The 24,232-nt window shown below is 39.0% G+C and overlaps 1 long non-coding RNA gene across 1 annotated transcript in view; it reads right to left on the bottom strand.

Annotated features, from left to right (window-relative positions):
• LOC135362999 (uncharacterized) overlaps positions 1-23,754 on the bottom strand; it is a 28,274-nt gene extending 4,520 nt beyond the window's left edge. The window contains exons 1-2 of the long non-coding RNA XR_010408654.1: positions 23,615-23,754; positions 11,389-11,482 (exon numbers count right to left, since the gene is read on the bottom strand). This is a non-coding gene — a long non-coding RNA (uncharacterized LOC135362999). The remainder of the gene's footprint in view (positions 1-11,388; positions 11,483-23,614) is intronic.
• Positions 23,755-24,232: the final 478 nt, after the last annotated feature.

Here is a 24,232-nt window from a genome sequence, read left to right as displayed (position 1 = left end):
TGGGCTTACCCTCATTTATGAAAGATATTTTGCTGAATATAGAATTTAAAAATTTTTTGGACAGCATTTTAGACAGATAAGCCTATTGTCGTTGATTTGCGTAACTTCTTTTTTTTTTTTTTTAAGATTTTATTTATTTATTTGAGAGAGAGAGAGTGAGAGACAGAGAGCATGAGAGGGGGAGGATCAGAGGGAGAAGCAGACTCCCCGCCGAGCAGGGAGCCCGATGCGGGACTCGATCCCGGGACTCCAGGATCATGACCTGAGCCAAAGGCAGTCACTTAACCAACTGAGCCACCCAGGCGCCCGATTTGCGTAACTTCTGACAAAAAGTCTGCTGATCCGTTTGGTTGTTTCTCTGCATGCAATGTGTCTTTGTTTTCTTGATGCTTTTCTTTGTTTTGTTTTCTTGATGCTTTTAAGATTCCCTCTTTTTTTTATGAAAAATAGTATTTTAATTAATTGCTAAAGTAGAGCTTAATGGTATGAAAATGTGCTTGGATAGTCTCTTTTTTACTTGGTAACTTGATTACTTAAGTTTTGCTTATGATGGACCATCTTCTAGGTCATTGTCATTAATGCTGTTGAATTTTTTCTTTTAAATAGTAAGCTTTTTTTTAATATGTTAATCACCATACATTACATCATTAGTTTTTGATGTAGTGTTCCATGATTCATTGTTTGTGCATAACATCCAGTGCTCCATGCAGAATGTGCCCTCTTTAATATCCATCACCAGGCTAACCAATCCCCCCAACCCCCTACCCTCTAGAACCCTCAGTTTGTTTCTCAGAGTCCATCGTCTCTCATCGTTCATCTCCCCCTCTGATTTACCCCCCTTCATTCTTCCCCTCCTGCTATCTTCTTCCTCTTTTTTTTTTTTAACATATAATGTATTATTTGTTTCAGAGGTACAGTTCTGTGATTCAACAGTCTTACACAATTCACAGCGCTCACCATAACACATACCTTCCCCAATGTCTATCACCTAGCCACCCCAACCCTCCCACCATCACCCCACTCCAGCAACCCTCAGTTTGTTTCCTGAGATTAAGAATTCCTCATATCAGTGAGGTCATATGATATATGTCTTTCTCTGTTTGACTTATTTCGCTCAGCATAATACCCTCCAGTTCCATCCGTTGATGCAAATGGCAAGATTTCATGTTTTTTGATGGCTGCATAATATTCCATTGTATATATATACCACTTCTTCTTTATCCATTCATCTGTCGATGGACATCTTGGCTCTTTCCACAGTTTGGCTATTATGGACATTGCTGCTATAAACTTCGGGGTGCACATACCCCTTCAGATCCCTACATTTGTATCTTTGGGGTAAAATCCCAGTAAGTAGTGCAATTGCTCGGTCGTACAGTAGTTCTATTTTAAACTTTTTGAGGAACCTCCGTACTGTTTTCCAGAGTGGCTACACCAGCTTGCATTCCCACCAACAATGTAGGAGGGTTTCCCTTTCTCCGCATCCCCGCCAACATCTGTCGTTTCCTGACTTGTTAATTTTAGCCGTTCTGACTGGTGTGAGGTGATATCTCATTGAGGTTTTGATTTGGATTTCCCTGATGCTGAGTGATGTAGAGCACTTTTTCATCTGTCTGTTGGCCATTTGGATGTCTTCTTTGGAAAAATGTCTGTTCATGTCTTCTGCCCATTTCTTGATTGGATCATTTGTTCTTTGGGTGTTGAGTTTAAGAAGTTCTGTATAGATTTTGGATACTAGCCCTTTATCTGATATGTCATTTGCAAAGATCTTCTCCCATTCTGTCGGTTGTCTTTTGGTTTTGTTGACTGTTTCTTTTGCTGTGCAACAGCTTTTTATCTTGATGAAGTCCCAATAGTTCACTTTTGCCCTTGCTTCCCTTACCTTTGGTTATGTTTCTAGGAAGAAGTTGCTGCAGCTGAGGTCGAAGAGGTTGCTGCCTGTGTTCTCCTCAAGGATTTTGATGGACTCCTGTCTCACATTGAGGTATTTCAACCACTTGGCGTCTATTTTTGTGTGTGGTGTAAGGAATGGTCCAGTTTCATTCTTCTGCATGTGGCTATCCAATTTGCCCAAAACCATTTGTTGAAGAGACTGTCTTTTTCCATTGGACATTCTTTCCTGCTTTGTCAAAGATTAGTTGACTATAGAGTTGAGGGTCCATTTCTGGGCTCTCTATTCTGTTCCATTGATCTATGTGTCTGTTTTTGTGCCGGTACCATACTGTCTTGATGATGACAGCTTTGTAATAGAGCTGGAAGTCCAGAATTGTGATGCCGCCGGCTTTGCTTTTCTTTTTCAACATTCCTCTGGCTATTTGGGGTCTTTTCTGGTTCCATACAAATTTTAGGATTATTTGTTCCATTTCTTTGAAAAAAGTGGATGGTATTTTGATGGGGATTGCATTGAATGTGTAGATTGCTCTAGGTAGCATTGACATCTTCCCAATATTTGTTCTTCCAATCCATGAGCACGAACGTTTTTCCATTTCTTTGTGTCTTCCTCAATTTCTTTCATGAGTATTTTATAGTTTTCTGAGTCCAGATTCTTTGCCTCTTTGGTTAGTTTTATTCCTAGGTATCTTATGGTTTTGGGTGCAATTGTAAGTGGGATCGACTCCTTAATTTCTCTTTCTTCTCTCTTGTTGTTGGTGTATAGGAATGCCACCGATTTCTGTGCATTGATTTTATATCCTGCCACTTTACTGAATTCCTGTATGAGTTCTAGCAGTTTTGGGGTGGAGTCTTTTGGGTTTTCCACGTAAAGTATCATATCATCTGCAAAGAGTGAGTTTGACTTCTTCTTTGCCAATTCAGATGCCTTTTATTTCTTTTTGTTGTCTGATTGCTGTGGCTAGGACTTCTAATACTATGTTGAATAGCAGTGTTGATAGTGGACATCTCTGCCGTGTTCCTGACCGTAGGGGGAAAGCTCTCAGTTTTTCCCCATTGAGAATGATATTTGCTGTGGGTTTTTCATAGATAGCTATTATGATATTGAGGTATGTGCCCTCTATGTCTATACTCTGAGGAGTTCTGATCAAGAAAGGATGCTGTACTTTGCCAAATGCTTTTTCTGCATCTGTTGAGAGGATCATATGGTTCTTGTTCTTTCTTTTCTTAATGTATTGTATCACACTGATTGATTTGCAGATGTTGAACCAACCTTGCAGTCCAGGAATAAATCCTACTGGGTGGTGGTGAATAATCCTTTTAATGTACTGTTGGATCCTATTGGCTAGTATTTTGGTGAGAATTTTGGCATTCATGTTCATCAAGGATATTGGTCTATAATTCTCCTTTTTGATGGGGTCTTTGGCTGGTTTGAGGATCAAGGTAATGCTGGCCTCATAAAACGAGTTTGGAAGTTTTCCTTCCATTTCTATTTTTTGGAACAGTTTCAGAAGAATAGGTATTAATTCTTCTTTAAATGTTTGGTAGAATTCCCCTGGGAAGCCATCTGGCCCTGGGCTTTTGTTTTTGGGAGATTTTTGATGACTGCTTCAATTTCCTTAGTGGTTATAGGTCTGTTCAGGTTTTCTATTTCTTCCTGGTTCAGTTTTGGTAGTTGATACATCTCTAGGAATGCATCCGTTTCTTCCAGATTATCTAATTTCCTGCCATATAGTTGCTTATAATATGTTCTTATAATTGTTTGTGTTTCTTTGGTGTTGGTTGTGATCTCTCCTCTTTCATTCATGATTTTAGTTATTTGGGTCCTTTCTCATTTCTTTCTGATAAGTCTGGCCAGAGGTTTATCAATCTTGTTAATTCTTTCAAAGAACCAACTCCTAGTTTCGTTGATCTGTTCTACTGTTCTTTTGGTTTCTATTTCACTGATTTCTGCTCTGATCTTTATTATTTCTCTTCTCCTGCTGGGTTTAGGCTTTATTTGCTGTTCTTTCTCTAGCTCCTTTAGGTGTAGGGTTAGGTTGTGTATTTGAGACCTTTCTTGTTTCTTGAGAAAGGCTTGTATTGCTATATACTTTCCTCTTAGGACTGCCTTTGTTGTATCCCAAAAATTTTGAACGGTTGTGTTTTCATTTTCATTGGTTTCCATGTATTTTTTTTAATTCTTCTTAAATTTCCTGGTTGACCCATTCATTCTTTAGTAGGATGCTCTTTAGCCTCCATGTATTTGAGTTCTTTCCAACTTTCCTCTTGTGATTGAGTTCTAGTTTCAAAGCATTGTGGTCTGAAAATAGGCAGGGAATGATCCCAATCTTTTGGTACCGGTTGAGACCTGATTTGTGACCTAGGATGTGATCTATTCTGGAGAATGTTCCATAGGCAGTAGAGAAGAATGTGTATTCTGTTGCTTTGGGATGGAATGTTCTGACTATATCTGTGAAGTCCATTTGGTCCAGTGTGTCATTTAAAGTCTTTATTTCTTTGTTGATCTTTTGCTTAGATGATCTGTCCATTTCAGTGAGGCGGGTGTTAAAGTCCCCCACTATTATTGTATTGTTGTTGATGTGTTTCTTTACTTTTGTTATTAATTGGCTTATATAATTGGCTGCTCCCATGTTAGGGGCATAGATGTTTACAATTGTTAGATCTTTTTGTTGGATAGACCCTTTAAGTATTATATAGTGTCCTTCCTCATCTCTTATTACAGTCTTTGGTTTAAAATCTAATTTATCTGATATAAGGATTGCCACCCCAGCTTTCTTTCGGGGTCCATTAGTATGGTAAATGGTTTTCCACCCCCTCACTTTCTATCTGGGGGTGTCTTTGGGTCTAAAATGAGTCTCTTGCAAACAGCATATTGATGGGTGTTGTTTTTTAATACAATCTGATACCCTGTGTCTTTTGACTGGGGCATTTAGCCCATTTACATTCAGGGTAACTATTGAAAGATATGAATTTAGTGCTATTATATTGCCTGTAAGGTGACTGTTACTGTATATTGTCTGTGTTCCTTTCTCGTCTATGTAGCTTTTAGATTCTCTCTTGGCTTAGAGGACCCCTTTCAAGATTTCTTGTAGGGCTGGTTTTATGTTTGCAAATTCCTTTAGTTTTTGTTTGTCCTGGAAGCTTTTTATCTCTCCTTCAATTTTCAATGACAGCCTAGCTGGATATAGTATTCTTGGCTGCATATTTTTCTCCTTTAGTGCTCTGAATATATCCTGCCAGTCCTTTCTGGCCTGCCAGGTCTCTGTGGATAGGTCTGTTGCCAATCTAATGTTTCTACCATTGTAGGTTACAGATCTCTTGTCCTGAGCTGCTTTCAGGATTTTCTCTTTGTCTCTGAGACTCATAAGTTTTACTATTAGATGTTGGGGTGTTGACCTATTTTTATTGATTTTGAGGGGGGTTCTCTGTGCCTCCTGGATTTTGATGCCTGCTTCCTTCCCCAAATTAGAGAAGTTCTCTGCTATGATTTGCTCTGATATACCTTCTGCCCCTCTCTCTTTCTTCTTCTTCTGGGATCCCAATTGTTCTAATTTTGTTTCGTCTTATGATATCGCTTATCTCTCAAATTCTGTCCTTGTGTTCCAGTAGTTGTTTCTCTCTCTTTTTCTCAGCTTCTTTATTTTCCATCATTTGGTCTTCTATAAGGCTGATTCTCTCTTCTGCCTCATTTATCCTAGCAGTTAGCGCCCCCATTTTTGATTGCACCTCATTAATGGCCTTTTTTATTTCGACTTGGTTAGATTTTAGTGCTTTTATTTCTCCAGAAAGGGTTCCTGTAATAACTTCCATGCTTTTTTCAAGCCCAGCTAGTATCTTTAAAATCATCATTCTGAACTCTAGTTCTGACGTCTTACTAATGTCCGTATTGATTACATCCCTGGCAGTCTGTACTGCCTCTTGTTCTTTTTGTTGAGGTGATTTTTTTCCATCTTGTCATTTTGTCCAGAGGAGAATAGATGAATGAGAGAACAAAATGCTAACAGGGTAAAAATGTCCCCAGAAAATATACACTAAACAAATCAGAAAAGACCTGAAACCGGGGAACAAGAAAGGGAAAGAAAGAAAAAAGAAAAAGATAAAAACAAACAAAAACAAAACAAAACAAAAAAAACAGAATATGATCAAATATGATCAGGCTGGTGCACAGATCAGTGCCACACACTAGATTTTGGGTGTATTTTGGTCTGTTAGAAGAAAATGCCTCCCAAAATTTTAAAGAAAGAAAAACTTATATATGTACAAAAATAAGGTTTAAAACAATGAAGTGATGGAATATGTCTGTAAAGATGAAAGCTATAAAAGATTTTATAAAAGGAATTGATAAGAAGTTGGTTGAAAAAAGAAAGAGGATTTAAAAAAAAAGGAGAGAATGTGACTAGGCAGGAGACTAGATCAAAGCCATACACTAGAGATTTAGGGTATATTTTGATCTGTTAGAAGAAACTGTACCTCAAAATTTTAAAGAGAGAACAACTTATATATATATGCCAAAAATAAGGGTAACTACTATGAAGGGATAGAATATGACTCTAAAAATGAAAAATAAAAATTTTTTTTTTTTTAAAGGGATAGATAAGATGTTGGTTGAAGGGCGCCTGGGTGGCTCAGTTGGTTAAGCAACTGCCTTCGGCTCAGGTCATGATCCTGGAGTCCCTGGATTGAGTCCCGCATCGGGCTCCCTGCTCGGCAGGGAGTCTGCTTCTCCCTCTGACCCTCCCCCCTCTCATGTGCTCTCTCTCTCTCATTCTCTCTCTCTCAAAGAAATAAATAAAATCTTTAAAAAAAAAAAAGATGTTGGTTGAAAAAGGGAAAAAGAAAAATTCAAAAAAAAAAAAAGACAGTTAAAAAAATTAACTTTGAAAGACTAAAGAATCATGGTAAAAAACCCATGAATTCTATGTACAGTATTCCCCTAGCGCTGGAGCTCTGCCATTCTCATTGATCGGTAAACTTGGTCTTGGCTGGCTGTTCTTGCTGATCTTCTGGGGGAGGGGCCTGTTGCCGTGGTTCCCAAATGTCTTTGCCGGAGGCGGAAGTGCCCCGCCCTTGCCCGGTCCAGGCTAAGTAATCTGCTGGGGTTTGCTCTCGGGAGCTTTTGTTCCCTGCAAGCTTTCTGTACAGCTTTGGGGGACGAGAGTGAAAATGGCGGCCTCCCAATCTCCGCCCTGGAGGACCCGAGAACTCGGGGGCCCACTCCTCAGTGCAGCCCCAGAGAAAAGCCGTCAGTCACTCCCGTCTCCCCGGTCTCCGGCCGCACTCCGTGCTCACCCAGCCTGTGGCCGAGCATTTCTGTCTCTGGCACCCGACCCCGGGTGGAGTCTCCAAACCCGGCAGATCCCTGCGGTGCACTCCTGCACCACTCCTTCCAGGGGAGGAAGGGGAGTGTCCCCAGATCTGCCGCTTGTTGGGTCCCTGCTGGAGGAGCAGGGGCCCGACTGTGCCGCGGATCACGGTTTATGGCCACCCCGAGCTGAGAGCCTGCGCCTCGGCTCCATCTCTGCAGCCGGCTTCCCTGCTCCGTTACCTGGGAGCTCTGCCGCACTCAGGCACCCCCGGTCTTTCTGTGACCCCGAGGGTCCTGAGACCACACTGTCCCGCGAGGGTTCCATCCCCCTGCTTAGCCACTGGAGCGACGTCCCTCAGCAGAGCAGACTTTTATAAAAGTTCTGATTTTGTGCTGGGAGGCTCTATCACTTGCCAGAAGTGGCAGACGGAGGCCCCCTCCCCTGCTGTCTATCTTCCCGAATATCGCCTCGGATTCACTTCTCCGCACTTCCTACCTTCCAGAAAGTGGTCACTTTTCTGTTCAGAGTTGTTGCTATTTTCTTCGATCTCCTGTTGAGTTCGTAGGTGTTCAGAATGGTTTGATCTCTATCCAGCTGAATTCCGGGGACCAGACGAAATCCAGGTCTCCTACTCCTCTGCCATCTTGCTCCTCCTCTTAAGATTCCTTCTTTACCACCTTTTTGGCAGTTTGATTACAATAAGACTTGGACAGATTTGATTGATGTTTATTTTACTTGGGTTTCAGTTTGTCTTTTGGTTCTGAAAGTTCATAACTTTTTAAATCAAATTTGAAAAAAGTTTGGCCATTCATCAAATATTTTTTTCTCTTCCTTCCCTTCTCTTTTGGAATTCCAGTTGCACAAGTGTTAAATCATTTGTTATTGTCTCAGAGGTCACTAAAGACTAATTTTTTTCAGCCTTTGTTTTTCTCTGTGCCTCATTCTGGACACTTGTATCACTATCCAATATGTATATTGGATTTGTGCTCTTTTAAAGTTCTTGTCTATTGATTAATTTGATTATCTTTTTAATTTTGGGTCTGTTTTATTTACTGACTTTTCTCCAAGTTATGGGTCGCATTTTTCTGCTTCTTCATATATGTAGCGATTTTAGTGGGATGCAGAATATCATGGTTGTATGTTCTTGAATGCTGAATTTTGTTATATCTTTTTGGGTGAATTTAGTATATTTTTAATGCTCATTTAGCCCCACTTTTAAGGTGAGGTTTTTCTGGGCTCTCCACTAAATGTATTATATGTTCATGATGATCTCTTCATTTGGGCTTATGGGAACTTGAATGATTCTCAGACCTTTACTGGCTCCAGGAATTGTTCAGCATACAGCTTGCTGGTAATTGTTCTGTCCTCTGAAATTGTTCATGCCCAGTGATTTATTTGTATATTGAAATTCAGCCAAAGACTTGATGGGACTCCTATGAAGATATCTGGAGCACTTCTGCATAGCTCCCTCCTCTTAGGCAGTCTGCCCCACATATTCTAATTGCCTTGGCTTCTCCAAATGATAGTTTCTGTCTCCTCAGTTCACTGATATACCCAAGTTTTGTTTGGATTTCCCTTCCTGTACTTCAGTGGAAATTACACAAATTCTGCAAAGGTAGAGCTCACCTCATTTGTTTCTCTTTCCTCCAAGATTATTATTGTCCTGTACTGCTTACCATCAAGTTTCTTAAAATAGTTATTTCCTAAACTTTGCCCAGTTTTCTAGTTGTTTATGGATGGAGCGTAATTACATGTCCTTGTTATCCCTTGTGGCCAAATTCTGACAAAACTTAGAATGGAGGTTGGTTTTAGAAAATCCTGAAATTTAGTGTTTTTGACATATAATAGAATTGAATGTAAATTCAACTTTAAAAAAAAGAAAAAAGAAAGCTAGCTGCCTTTGTTATTTGATCTCACAAATCCTCTGGAGTCCAAGTCCTTCTACTAGATGGAAAAAATAAAATTGGCCAAATAAAACTAACTCAACTTCTTTTGATTTTAAAATATTTTAGGGAAATAAATCAGTCAATTAAATGTTAGTCACAACTGTGTCTCCCCTCTACAGAGTCTTCTCTAACTTTCTTTCCTTTACAACTGGCTTCTGGGTCTATGGCAGCATGGTGTGTATTGGGAGGTCCACGTGCTGTCTTCTGGACTTTTCCTTTCCTTCTCTCATCACTGGATAGCCCACAACAGTGCCTTCTGAGGTATGACTGGTCTGGTCTTGTTCTGTGGTGTCATATCTGTTAGTGCCTCTGGATCTTGTCATGTTTCCTCATCCTAATGTCCCCACAGTGACTCTTCTTCATTCTGCTGATTGGCTCAAATCTATGATCCTCGTTGGAGACCCAAGAGCCATGAGCTGATTTTCCTCGTCATGCCACGGTATGCAGAATTGAGGCAGCCTTCAAACATTTCCTCAGATGTTGCTTTTGACTACATAGCACCAACACAAGGCTGAATACAAAGCTTTGCTAAGCAGTTTACAGCATTCCCTCTTCCCTCTCCCCAGGGCATTAGTACCCAAGTAGGTAGGTAGGTCGCTAATATCTATACTCTCCTTCTTTTTCTCTAGTTTCCAAATCCTATTCTTCTTAGTGAAGGAAAGTTTCCTTCCTGTCATAAGGAAACTTCCTTTGCAGTATAGTCTCTTTTCTTCTTATGCTGTGTCTTCTTATAAATACAATACTATAGGAATCGAGTGAATCAAACCAGACTTTCAACTGTAAAGAGAAGTTTTTGGAATTTAAAAACACTCTTGTTCTTTAACAAAGTATGCCTTCCTGACTAAACTTTTGCAATGGATTGAAAGAAGTCAGCTTGAGGACTCAAAGAGGAATAAAAGAACTCTTTGTTCTGTACCTACTCTCACTCTGAAGCAATACCATTGATTCAACAGGTAAGGCAGCCAGTAAACATCTAGGACTAGGAAACAAAAAATAAAGAAAACACTGATTTAATACCTGAAAAAAATATTATTTTCTATAGTAAGTCTTTTCATGAGAATTAACTATCATTATATCCTCCTCATCCTTATTAGCATCCCCATGGCCTAGTTTTAATAATAGTAAGAGCTAAAACATAATGATTGTGTAAGGTGTATAATCACTGGTCTATGTATGTACTGCTGTAAATGCTTTAAACTTAACCCTTCTAACAAGCTTATATCCTATGTATTATCATTACCCCTATTTTACAGAAAGGAAAGCTGAGACACAGAGAGGTTAAGGAACCTGCCCAAGATCACACAGACACTCTCTCTTGGATAAAATTACTTAATCTCCATTTTTAAAATATTCATTTACAGAGTGAGAATAACAGTTGCAATAATATAAATGAGGCAGTATGTGTAGCAATGAAGCAAAAGCTTCCCACATCCACACTGCCTGGATCCAAATTCTGTGTTTCTGAGTAACTAGCTGGTACCTTTGAGTTCCTTGACCTCACTGTACCTCAGGTGCATCAAGTATAAAGCAAGAAGGATGATAAATGTATGTGCCTTTCAGGATTATTATGAGGATAAATGAACTAAGATCAATAGAACTTGGACCAAAACTTGACACACAGCAAGTTCTCAATAAATATTAGCTTTTCTCAAAGTCTACCCTACGTTATCTAAAATCCTGGAGGCCAGGTGAGTTTTGAAATTTGGAGACTTTTTTATAATGGCAATACAGAGCATTACCCAAGTGGGATCTAAGAAACACCTCATGACCAAACGTTAAGCTTTCTATAGCAAAATGTATGAATATTCATTTTAAGTGGGAGAAATAAAGACTAAGAATAGCCACATGTCAGTTCAGGTCAGATTTTGTTGCTGCATCAATTATTCCAAAATTTTAATTTTCAGAGATTTTTTATTATAAAATTTCAGATGAGGTATTATGGACTGTATGATTCCATATTGTTGTGTGAATTAAATGAGGTGATTTATGCAAGCTAAGCTAAGCACAATGCCTGGCCCATAGTAAGTTCTCCATATATGTACATTTGACATTGTTATTGAAATTAATGCTATTTAATGTTATTATATTAATTCCGCAAAATATTTACAGCTAGAGCAACATCTTTATGGGGTTTTTTAAATAGAATTTTCCTAGACATTCCCACAGATAACTTCCTGTGACATTCCCAGGTTTCCTTACTGTATCATGTTTTATGCCTGAGCATGAAATTCAACTCTCCATACCCTTTATGTCCTTCATCTTCCTTGGTGAACAGTCCTTGTTCGATCCCCCAACTTTGTCCGTGTCTCATCAGTCACAGTGAAAGAAGGACACAGTCTCACAGAAAACAAAAGGAAGAAAGAATAAAAGAATGGCTGTTATTTATTGAACACTTGCCCTGGAATCTGTGCTAGATACTTCATATAATTATTGCATTTAATTCTTGCAGTTACTTTGTGGAGTAGGTATTGTCATTCCCATTTTACAAACTGAGAAACTGAGACACACAGAGGTTAGGTGATTGCCTAAAGACTTTGGAAGGAAGTCCCTGAAGTTGCTTATCTGCTTCTTCCCCCACCCCACTCCTTCCACTTGTGAGGAGGAACCATAGTTTATTCACATTTTCTAAGGGACACATGCTGTTCCAAAGTTTAAGAACCACTGAAGTTCAGATGTCATGAAACTACCAGACACAATGGGTGGACTAATGAGTGCTATCAGATTCCAGATTTGGGTGGAATTTCTTCACAAATTCTCCCTCCAACCTAGATGGTAGAACATTGGTCCCTCTGCAAGGATGGGGATTAAAAGACATCCCAACAACAACATTTCTGTTCTCAGAACCACAGGGGTACAACCTTCCCTTTGCAGCTCGCCTTCAGCACTTTCCCCACAACCTCTGTCTTGTTCCTTCCCTAAATCTGATTTGCTCCTCCCTTCAGTAAGTCATACTCACCAGGTTAAAATCTCCTTTGAAAGTGGGGGCCATTCCTAATTTTTCTTTCTATCCATCTCCAAACTACAATATTTTACACATAGTTACTTCTTGGTTTCCTGAGCCTCTCTTTGGTGTTGCCACTATTCATATGCCACTTTATGTATTAAACTACATTACTGGGGCCCCTGAGTGGCTCAGATGGTTAAGCGTCTGCCTTCGGCTCTGGTCATGATCCCAGGGTCCTGGGATTGAGCCCCACGTCTGGCTCCTGGCTCAGTGGGGAGCCTGATTCTCCCTCTGCTTCTCTTCCTGCTCATGCTCTCTCTCTCTCTCTCTGTATCTCTGTGTCTTGAATGAATAAATAAAATCTTTTTTAAAAAATTAAAAAAAATAAACGACATGATCCCTCCACTGAAAAATGTAAATAAATTTTGAGTTTTAGGGGCTCCTGGGTGGCTCAGTCCTTAAGCGTCTGCCTTCGGCTCAGGTCATGGTCCCAGGGTCCTGGGATCGAGCCCCACATCGGGCTCCCTGCTCAGTGGGAAGCCTGCTTCTCCCTCTCCCACTCCCCCTGCTTGTGTTCCCTCTCTCACTGTGTCTTTCTCTGTCAAATAAATAAAATCTTTAAAAAAAAAATTTTTTGAATTTTAAATTAATAAGCATTGGGAAATAGAAAGCATTTCTTTTCTTTCTTTTTTTCTATTTTATTTTCAAGGCCATATCTATCAACTCCACTACATTTTCTGGATGATACAAACAAAGATACCAGAGATTTTGGAGTAGAAAGTATATGCCTAACCCTAACATTGGCCCATAAAACTCCTCAAATTGCACCTTGCAACCGTTGTCAAAGGAGTTCATTGAAACAGCAATATTAATTTAATAATGTATGGTTTTAGTTTTTGTGATGAAATAGTTCGGAGGAATGTGTTTGAGTAAATTCTTAGTGTTTTATCTGAAAGTCCATTCTACAGTAATAATAATAGGGAGGTACTCGTGTTTTTTCCTAACTTCCAAATAAAATGCTGAGATATGGATAGGGCAAATCACTTATCTAAAGTCACCCAAGAAAACACAAAGGTTTGGGGAAGAGAGTTTCTTTTAACTTACGAATAGGAAATCCAAATCAACTGAAGAAGCCAAGGAATTTTAAAAAATGCAATAAAGAGGTTCAATTTCCATTTCATTTTCTGTGCAGTGAACATTAGAATTTTCTTTAAAATTTTTTAGAGAGATAAATGTCATCTATAAAAAAGAGATGATCTGAAGCACTTCCGATTTATATAATCAATTTTTAAATTGAAATTTTATCACAAAGCTAATAAAAAAGAGACAACAATAAAAAAAAAAAAAAAACAGGATGAGTGAGACATTCTACAGTTTCTCAGTTGAAAGGAACAGCACTTCCTTTTCTCATGATACCAGAAGCTCCCTGGATACTGGACCATATCTGATTAGAATGTATGTCCCTCCAGCAGAGCAGTTGGGTTACTTTTCCCAGCAGCTGATTGGGTCACAGGGCACTCAGCTGACCACCAGCTTATTACATTCCCAAGACTGAAGACTCTCCTTTTTTTTTCCCAGCACTTAATGCATCATTCCTCTCTTTAGGATCTCAGGCTCCTTCCTCTGAGAAGTAATACAAAAAGACTGCTTAATTGCGGCTCTTTCAAAGTGGAGCATGATCAGTTTTCTCCTCTTTAATTCCTGGAGAGTAAATGGAAAAATATGTTCAATGCCTGTTGTAACTATGACCTCCATTTGCTCAATTAAGGAATGGGCATTTAAAATTTTTGCCCTGAAAAAATAATTACTACACAGTTATTATATTTTAGCTTTATGTCAGGAAGACAAGAATTCCATGGGATTGAAAATTAACAGTAACATTAGGGAACAAAGGACTCATTAACCAGGAATTAGGCCACTAACCTAGTTTATGTCCAGTGATATACGTTCTACAAAAGAAAGACAACCTCCTCTAGCTTACACAAAAATGAATGACAGAATGTGTGATTTGGGATCATTTCCGTGGCTTACAACTCTGGAGGGCAGTGGTGATAGCCTGTGGAGCCAGAGTGGAGAAATGACGCTGAAAGTGCCTTGATGTCTAAATTCCATTGATAACTTTTAAGCAAAAATAACAGTCAAGTGAGCTGTGGAAATAGTAGTGGAAGAGAGAGGATGTTTCAAGAAAAATATTCACACAATTGTTTAACACCGAGCTGATCAAACAAAATAGAATTGTGAGCCATTTTCTTCTAAGGAAGAAAATAGGATGTTTACATTCTTAATTTTTCCTTTCATCTGAGTCCAAGTATGAAGAATCCAACAGTCTAAGCCTGGCTGCATCTTTCAGTAATTCTCCTTCAGAGAAGCCTTCAGTGAGGAATGAAGAAAGCCAATGGCCGGGAAAGGAAGCTGTTTTAATGGGATGGGGAAAGCCGAGGAGAAAGAGATGAGGATATGAAACAATGAATTCAAAAAGGGAAATACCTCCCAAGATCTCATTTTTTTCTCTGTGGTTCTTAACCAGGCATAAGCAGCAGAATTACTTAGGGAGCTTTTTCATTACACAATTGCCAGATGCCGCCCTAGGCTTCCTAAATCAGAAACCCTGAAAATAGGACATGGGCCCGGATCTTTTTTAAAAGTTCCACCAGTGATTCTGAAGCACATTTCATCTTCAGAATATCTTAAGAACATCTTAAAAACTACAGGATTACAAGCCTGTAATTCACCTTTCCCCCAGGCTTGGCCGCTCTGTGCTTACAAAACCACAACAACAGCAATGGCTAAAAACTCATGGTCCTCCATGCGTAATTGCACAGTCTCATCCAACTATTTCTGTAGTCCTCAAATCCATAGCATGGGATTGGAAAGAACTCCTCCCAGATTTTTCGGCTTCTCATCCCTTGTTGAGTTCTTGGCTAGCAGAACCACTTAAGAGTGGTACTTAACGCTGGCTCCTTGCTCAGAGAGCTGACCCCTAACCTGGTTCTCTCGAGTGCAAACCCTCTCGAGTGCAAGCTCGAGCAGCATTTGCCATCTCAGAGCCAGGCTGTGTTATGCCTAGACATGGTGAAGTGATGCTCCTCCATGGCCCAGAAGCACAGGCTCACAAAGACTGAGACCCAATCTCAGGACTATATAATGCTTCTCCTTCCCCCCCATAACTCACCACCACATTACTAAACTTATTTACAACAGTTGCTTTTACTGGGTATATCATGTCCAACTATCGCGAAAAACTTACAAGACACACCAAAAGATAAAAAACACAATTTGAAGAGATAGAGTAAGCATCACAACCAGACATGGTAGGAATATTAGAATTATCAGACAGAGAAATTAAAACAACTATTAATATGCTAAGGGCTCTAATGGATAACATAGAAACCATGCAAGAACAGATGGGCAATGTAAGGCTAGAGATGGAAATTCTAAGAAAGAACCAAAAATGCTTGAGATAAAAAACACTACAACAAAAATGAAGGATGCCTTTGATGGGCTTATTAGTCAACTGGACAAAGCTAAGGAAAGAATCTCTGAGCTTGAAGATATGACAATTGAATCTTCAAAAAGCAAAAAGCAAGCTGGTGCAGCCACTCTGGAAAACAGTATGGAGGTTCCTCAAAAAGTTGAAAATAAAGCTACCCTATGACCCAGCAATTGCAATACTGGGTATTTACCCCAAAGATACAAATGTAGTGATCCGAAGGGCTACGTGCACCCCAATGTTTATAGCAGCAATGTCCGCAATAACCAAACTGTGGAAAGAGCCAAGATGTCCATCAGCAGATGAATGGATAAAGATGTGATATATATATATACAATGGAATATTATGCAGCCATCAAAAAAAAAATGAATTCTTGCCATTTGCAACGACCTGGATGGAACCTAGGGTATTATGCTGAGCGAAATAAGTCAATCAGAGAAAGACATGTATCAAATGACCTCACTGATATGAGGAATTCTTAATCTCAGGAAACAAACTGAGCATTGCTGGAGTGGTGGGGGGTGGGAGGGATGGGGTGGCTGGGTGATAGACATTGGGGAGGGTATGTGCTATGGTGAGCGCTGTGAATTGTGTAAGACTGATGAATCACGGACCTGTACCTCTGAAACAATACATTATATGTTAAAAAAAAAGAAAGAAAGAAGATCGTAGGAAGGGAAAAATGAAGGGGGGCAGAATCGGAGGGAAAGATGAACCATGAGAGACTATGGACTCTGAGAAAAAAACTGAGGGTTCTAGAGGGGAGGGGTTGGGGATCGGTTAGCCTGGTGATGGGTATTAAAGAGGGCACGTATTGAATGGAGCACTGGGTGTTATACGCAAACAATGAATCATGGAACACTACATCAAAAACAAATAAATAAATAAATTTTTTTAGAAAGGCAAAAAGAACAAAGACTGAAAAAAACAATACCCAAGTACTGTGGGACAACTACAAAAGGTGTAATATATGTGTGATGGAAATACCAGAAAGAGAGAAACAGAAATATTGTAACAGTAATGACAGGATTTCCCCCAAATTAATGTCAGATGCCGAACCACAGGTCCAGGAAGCTTAGAACACCAAGCAGGATAAGTGCCAAAAAAAAAAAAAAAGGAGAGAGAGAGAGAGAAAGAGAAAGAAAAAGAAAAAAAAAAAACTATACATCACTATATCATTTTGAAATTACAGAAAATTAAAGATAAAAAATTCTGAAAGAAGCCAGAGGGTAAAAAACACCTTACTTGCAGAAGAACAAAGATAAGAGTGACATCTGACTTCTCAGAAGCCATGTAAAATAAGAAGAGAATGGAGCAAAATATTTACAGTGTTGAGAGAAAATGATGCTCTTCCCTAACCTGTTCCTGCTTCATCACCTAGGTTTCTAAGCCACATGATAGGTGCTTCTGTGCCAGTGAAAACAGAACCCTAAAATTCTTTCCTGCAGCCCCTGTCTGCTCACTCTATGGGACCCATTAATAACAGAGACAGCATCCTGCCCACTAATATCCTTTTCCATATCTGTCTCCAGATGCCTTCCTCTTTGGAGACACTTTCCTGCTATATAAACTACTCCACCCAGGTAGAACTCTGTGAGCTTTTAGCTGCACATTTTATCAAACACATGCCGAAATTTCAAATTCCAGTTTAGGTTGAGATGAGATCCCTATTACTAGTAAATCTTCTATGACACTGCCCTTTTCTCCCAACTTAGGTCTTTGATCAAGTGAGTTGCTAAATACCAACCTCTATAGTTGCCCAGAAAATGCCGTTAACATCTGTATTTTCAAACCAAAGCCCAAGTACCATTTGAATTGCCACAAGGGTAAAGGGAAGGAAAAGGGTGAGAGGGCATTTGGTAGAAAATGTATCCTCAGATCTCCAATCCTAAAAACTGTTTGAAGAAGTTGCCTGTATCATGTCAGCACTTTATGATCTCCTTCCTCCCTGCACCCTTGCTCTGCTGTCTCCTTCACCCCCACTTCCCAAATCTTCTTGTCAAGGCTTTGTATCTTTGCAAGTGGCCCCACCTTTCAGCCAGTTCTTTAAGCCAATAATTGGTTGTCAAATTGGGGTCTTTCTTCTTCCTCCCACCTCCCACAGCAAATTTATCACTACATCCCATTGGTTCTGTACTCTAAATTTCTATTGATTCTGTTCTCCCCTTCTCTGCATCCCCATAGTCTCTAGTCTGAGCCAACATCATAACTTTCTGAGACTAATGGGATAAGCCACAGCTGACTTCCTCACATCTAGTTTTGTTCCCTGGACATTTTTTTCCTATGGTACAGGGTACTTTTTTTTAAATGTCTGCTTCCCCTACTCTTAGAAATCTTAAAATCTTCCTGAATCTTCTGAATGTCAGGGCCTTCAACTATAAATTAAGGATAATGATTTCTCTGCTGATGGTTATTATAAGAATTTGAGAGAATTTAAAATATGTGTATAGAGAATATGTATATAAAAAGCTTTATATAATATTTGTTCGGCATGTGTCAGGAGATCCTTATTTTTTTCCTAAGGTAATTGAGGGCATTGGACTAAATGAAGAAACAAAAGTCCATTCTAGCTCCAAACTATTATGACTGTATGTCATCAAAAGAAGCTGGATGAACCTAAAATTTAAACTTGATGCCATACTCTTTAGATGTTCTACTGGTAATAAAATACTGAACCAGATGGACGTGGATATGACTCATATTAGGCTGTCGAAGGTGATAAAAATCATTCTTGTCTCCATACTGCATGTTGCTAACCCCAGCTCTGTCATCTTTTTATCTAGCTGGGTCATAGGTTGTCGACAGATTGCTCAGGCTAGGGAGTCAAAGAAGGGAGGCAGTGATTCAAATAAGTCAAGCCTTTAAACAAATTGAAATAAGAAATTTAGTATAAGCACCGTTCATCTCATCTTTGCCTCAAACAGGGGTGGTGGCAGGAGGAGAGTTTCCAAAGGTGGAAGTGATCATGTTTTTCAAGCTAACCCAGAAGAAGGGAGAATGGAACACTCAGAGAGAGGCATAACAGATGGTCTTCTGAGAAAGATAATACTTTTTAACTGAACTAAACTGAATTTAAGGAGCCTGCCGAGTTCTCCTCCACGGGAATTTGAGGGTCAAAACACCGGGGAATGAGAAGTTTGTAGTATTTTCTCTGGTTCCTAGAACTCTTTCAGGTGTTCTGGACTGTATGTGTATGATAGCCAGAGAATAGGCTGGCTTGGAAGTGTGGAGTAACTACTTATGAGGCAGCCTAAGGAATGTGGTGTCCCTCAGCACTTTGAGATTCAAATTGAAGATGTGAAACCTGTATAAGCGTGTATATAGTACCTTTTCCAGAGGCATAAGTCTGTGTTCTAGTCTTTCTCTGATCCTCTTTTCGAGATTCTAAACTCCTGCTCCATCATCCTATCCCTGAAAGGAACTTCTTAGATCAATGACCCATCACATACTCAATCATCCCTGGAGTTCCTGCAGACGTGGGAATTGTGCCATTTCCTTTTTAATCTGTAGTAGATAAATATATCTTTCTCAATGAATGAAGCATTCGTTTATTTGCTTCAGATAAATAAATAAATGAATGAATGAGATTGAGAACTCCCCACAAAGCTGGTTCTTACAGCCTGCATCACGAAGTCTTCATCTACAAATTGTGGGTAGAATGCCTACCTTGTTGGTTGTTACAAGAAACTGAGAGTTATAAATGAAGAACCTTGTATTCTGCTTGGCACAGAGTCTGGAGTTATCTTTTCCTGTAATAAAATTCAACGATATCCCAAATTTGGAAATTAAAATTTTAGGCCTATCCCCAGAACAAGCATCATAATGATTTTTCAAATAGTCCATAGCTCGTGGTCTGAATACACATGTTTTAAAATGTCATATAATTGATGAGATGCATTAAACTTCCAAGGACATAGTTGGCTTTCTATTATGAATTCCAATACTTGAAAACCTTGGGGTAGAGTCTTCTGTAATAGGCTATGTCAAATACAAGCTCTGTCTTTGCTTATTTATACAAAATAGCCTCTAACCCCCAGTCCACTATGTTGCACAAGATTTATTTACAAAGTTTTCAGCCAGAGCTAGAGTTCCAGGAGTTCAGAGTATACATGAACTTCCCTCCAGCCAATTATTTGGGGTTAGTTTTTGTGATCTGACTTTGATTTCAACATATTTGTCCACTTATGTTTAGAAAATACATAGTTATGAACAATTTTTTTCCAGTGAGCAATATTTTAATTTTAGGGTACACTATGTAGAACAAAGACTAAATGTATTAAATACATTCCTGCATGGGTTATACATTAAATTTCTGGACAGTGACATGATCCCTACATCCTACGCAAGACAGAAAGTTAAATAATTTTTCAGAATGTTTAGTGAGATCAGTTGACCCATATTTTGAAGAGCATTCAAATTTCTCCCCATGGAATAATACAAATCCCACATAAACCCACATTTATCTAATTTTCCTATCTTTTAAAATGTAGAAAAATTCAGGTTCCTTTGCTAAGTAAATTACATGTTATTCTTCAAGATAATTGTCATGTGACTGCATTAGTTGGCTAACCTTGTGTTCTCGCTAAGATACATTATTATTTGAAAAGAAATTGTTTTCATATGAGGTATGGAGAAAGAGATTCTAAAAGTACAAACATCCTCATCCATATCTTCAGTATTTAATCAGGTATTTTCAGCACACTGGTAAAACTGTAAATGGTAAGCATATTTGAAAGTGACATTCTTTTTCTTTTTAATTTAATTTAATTTTATTATGTTATGTTAGTCACCGTACAGTACATCATTCGTTCTGTTTCTGTTTTTTTTAAGTTTTATTTATTTATTTGACAGGGAGAGACACAGTGAGAGAGGGAACACAAGCAGGGGGAGTGGGGGAGGGAGAAGCAGGCTCCCCGCTGAGCAGGGAGCCTCATGCGGGGCTCTGTCCCAGCACCCTGGGATCCTGACCTGAGCCGAAGGCATACGCTTAACGACTGAGCCACCCAGGCGCCCCAGGACATCATTAGTTTTTGATGTAGTGTTCCATGATTCATTGTTTGCGTATAACACCCAGTGCTCCATGCAATACGTGCCCTCCTTAATACCCATCACAGGGCTAACCTATCCCCCCACCCCCCTCCCCTCTAAAACCCTCAGTTTGTTTCCTGGAGTCCATAGTCTCTCATGGTTCGTCTCCCCCTCCGATTCCCCCCCTTCATTTTTCCCTTCCTTCTAATGTCAAAGTGACATTTATTCTTAGAATTCATTTTGATACTATTTTTTTGTACAGCATTTATAAAATAATTTCCTAAATGAGATATTCATATACAAAATTTCACATAGTAGAAAAGCTACTTCCCGCAGAAATCTGACTCAAGTGTAGATTTAGTAATAAGCTAAAACATTGGCTTATCTTGAGACTACTGGTTGTGCGTAATGATAATATCCCCATGAGCACCTGTAGAACACTTCATACTATTTAAAACGCTTTCACATACATTGCCATTTATCATTTAATCACAGATAGTTACAAATGTCAATAAATTCTTTGGATTGGTCAAAATGCAGAAAAAGACCTAAATTCATATTTCAAGCAACTTTTATTAGCATTTTGCTGGTAAGTAAGTAGAGCATTTTACCAAAAGAAATAAATATAGATTTGGAGCAAATATGTCAGAAAAGTGGTTTCTCATTAACATATAAAAATGCCTCTACCACGACTACTATCAATCTTATTTAGTTCACTCTTAAATATGTAATGGCATTATACTAAATGGGCTCAACTGGGGCACTGGCCAGACACCACAAAGCCTAGAGACTAGAACCTGACATGTTAAAGCAGGTTAGGAATTCAACAGGAAGGAGCCAAAATCCAGAAAGGAAATGGAGGGTACAAATCACTGTCTTTAAGAAGTACAAGGAATCATAGCTGGGAAAACCAAGTATTACTACTAGAACCACAACCTGGAGCAAGACTGCCCGTGAGAGTGTGATCCAAGGGGAAACAAACAGGTGCAACTGGAACTGGATGGCAAGTCCTGGGATTACTGGGTATGGAATGTGGGTTGCATTACCTCATGGGTCAGCTGGTATGAGGCATAAGAGGTGGACCTTACTTAAAGATGCACGCTGGGCAAGACATACAAAACATATCAAGTCTTGTTAGTATTAACTACATACCTGGTTATGATAACAGTTATTAAAATGTAATTCTACATGGAGATTTGATTTCTTATCCAGAATGCTATGTTAGTAGTCATGCAATTGCTGACTTCTACTTATTGATTTGAAATACTATTCAAACTAAATATATAGGAATCCTATTCTGTAATTAACATTTATAAGTGATTAGAATTAATTAAATATCTACTAAATTCCAAATAAAATTACTTATATGTCATTTTGAAGAGGATGAAGCTTAAATCCTTCCTTCATCCTGATAAATAAGAATAAAAGAATGTCATCATTTTGACTAACATGAGATAGATAATAAAAATTATGTGTTGTTCGAACATGAACTATTTCTGATTTGTTGCAATTTGGGGTGTGATTTAGTCTTATTGTGGTGCTACTAGGAAGTAAAAAAAGCTACTGCAATTCAGTATAATTTTTTGTTGTCCTTTTCACCTATGTATGATTATATAATTCCAGCCAAGCCGTTTACATGATTTTAAATTCTGGATCCAGGGTCTTCTGTCTAAAAACTGTACTTAATTATCCCTCCTTTAGCTTTTCACAAAGGATGTTTCAGCCTCATGTTAGTTTTTGATTTGCAATACATGCATTTTTCTGAAAAATATTCTGAGACACTTTTGTGTGTAAGGGAAATAATTCTCTGCTAGAGGATGCTGCTTGATGCAGGAAAAACAACATGGTAAAACAGCAACTCACAGGAATATTTTCAAAATGTGTATCTCTACTGATATAATGTGAATTTGTTTGATTCACAAACTCAAACTCTGCATTAATGGTGAGAAGAGAAACTGAAGAGCACACAAAAAGAACAGAAATATGCTAAGGCCTCAAGGGAAATTTCAGGAACATAGGACAATTCCTAAGGACCTAAAAAAAAAACAAACCAAAGTTGTTCTTTCCTGAAATTTGTCAGTAACATGTGCCATGAATTAAATATTTGAAAGAGCATAGATTTTAAAATAAAGTTAAAATTCCCACTATTCCCAATATAAAAGATCCATGTTCTTCTACTCTTCTCCTGACCCCTACTCCACAGTAGGAGGCTGACCTTCACTCTTCACTGGCACAGGAAGGGAAATGAGACCTCATTCCGGAGGGTGACCTGACCAGGGCAGGAAACAGTTTTTCTGGGAACTACACAGCATTTATAAGTCTCTTGATAATTGCACCTTCAATGTCTTGGTTTGCTTCTTGAGCTCCTCTTGTGCTATGCCCTGCCAAGCAGTGCGCACACAAGGGCTTTTCCCTAGTCTCAGTGCAACCAGCAGTGTGGCTGCCCAGACACAAGAAATTGAGGGATGTGGTTGCTGTGGATTCATTTAAAGTCTGATTATCAAGACCCGGTTTGTGAGAGGGTTTCGGGTGCTAGATTTCTCTTCTGTGCCCAGAACAATATGTCTTTGCACTCTGAGACGCTGCATGGTAAATGTAATGGACATTTATGTGAATATGCCTGGGTGTTTTCCAATATCCCAAGAGGCTGCTGAAAACACACTCACACACACACACACACACACTCACGCACACTTAGCAGTAAGGCAAAAAGATCAAGTGAGTTGTAATAAAACTTCGTTCAATCTTCAAACTAGAGAGATGGCATCATCATCAATTAAAAAAAACTCTTTGGAGTAAGACTGCCTGAAACCTCACCCAGGCCAGAGGTTTCTTTCCATCGTGGCAGCTTTGGAGATAATCAGGAAAAATCTCTTAGAGATTCTGGCTGTTTAACCCCAAGTGTCACTAGTGGTGTCAACAGTTCACTCTCCTTTTTGCCTCCCCTCACCTGCTCACACACACACCCCCACACACCCCTACGCACGTATTCTCTACAATCCTTACCTTCTGTTTTGAGGTCGGTGGTCCTACACTTGTCTTCCTTCCTCTCTTTCCTCAGACCAGAGAGTCAAGATTTGTGCACATGTATACAGAAACACATAGGCAATCTCCTAAATATTCATTTGGCTAACAGTCCAGCAAATTCCAGTCCTCTAAGGATTAACTAGTCACTTTATTTCTTTTGGAAGGCTCTGCTATAACCGAAGCCCAACATTTTGTTTATCTTCCACTGTTTATCTTCCAAGGAACATGCTCGAATGCACTCATCATGACAAAGTACCTGCTGTGGAAATACATTTTTAAATGGTGAAAAGGCTTTTTTGGAGGAGCAGGGGTTATAATCTGATTTTTAAATTTTTTGATTCTTTGTAGGAATGGACAAAATACAAGATTCTTAGAGATTTTAAACAACTTTTAAGCAGTGTTTCTAGGCCCTCTTTAGTGTATAAAGTTAAGCAGATCTACCTTTATGTTCAATGGACATTTGAAATCTATAAATATAAACAAATTTCATCTAAGTTAATTGTTCTGACCTGCTTCTCCTGCAACAGCACTTTTTGGAGAACTGCTAACAAACAGTAAAAGAAAGATTTGCATTTCAGAGCCCTTTATTTCCCCAAT

This window comes from Mirounga angustirostris, unplaced genomic scaffold (assembly GCF_029215605.1).
Source record: "Mirounga angustirostris isolate CCGP_5_RB_7025 unplaced genomic scaffold, mMirAng1.0.hap1 SCAF_2, whole genome shotgun sequence".
Taxonomy (NCBI): Eukaryota; Metazoa; Chordata; class Mammalia; order Carnivora; family Phocidae; genus Mirounga; species Mirounga angustirostris.
Note: the sequence above shows the minus strand (reverse complement) of the source record. Positions and strands in the feature narration are given on the sequence as shown.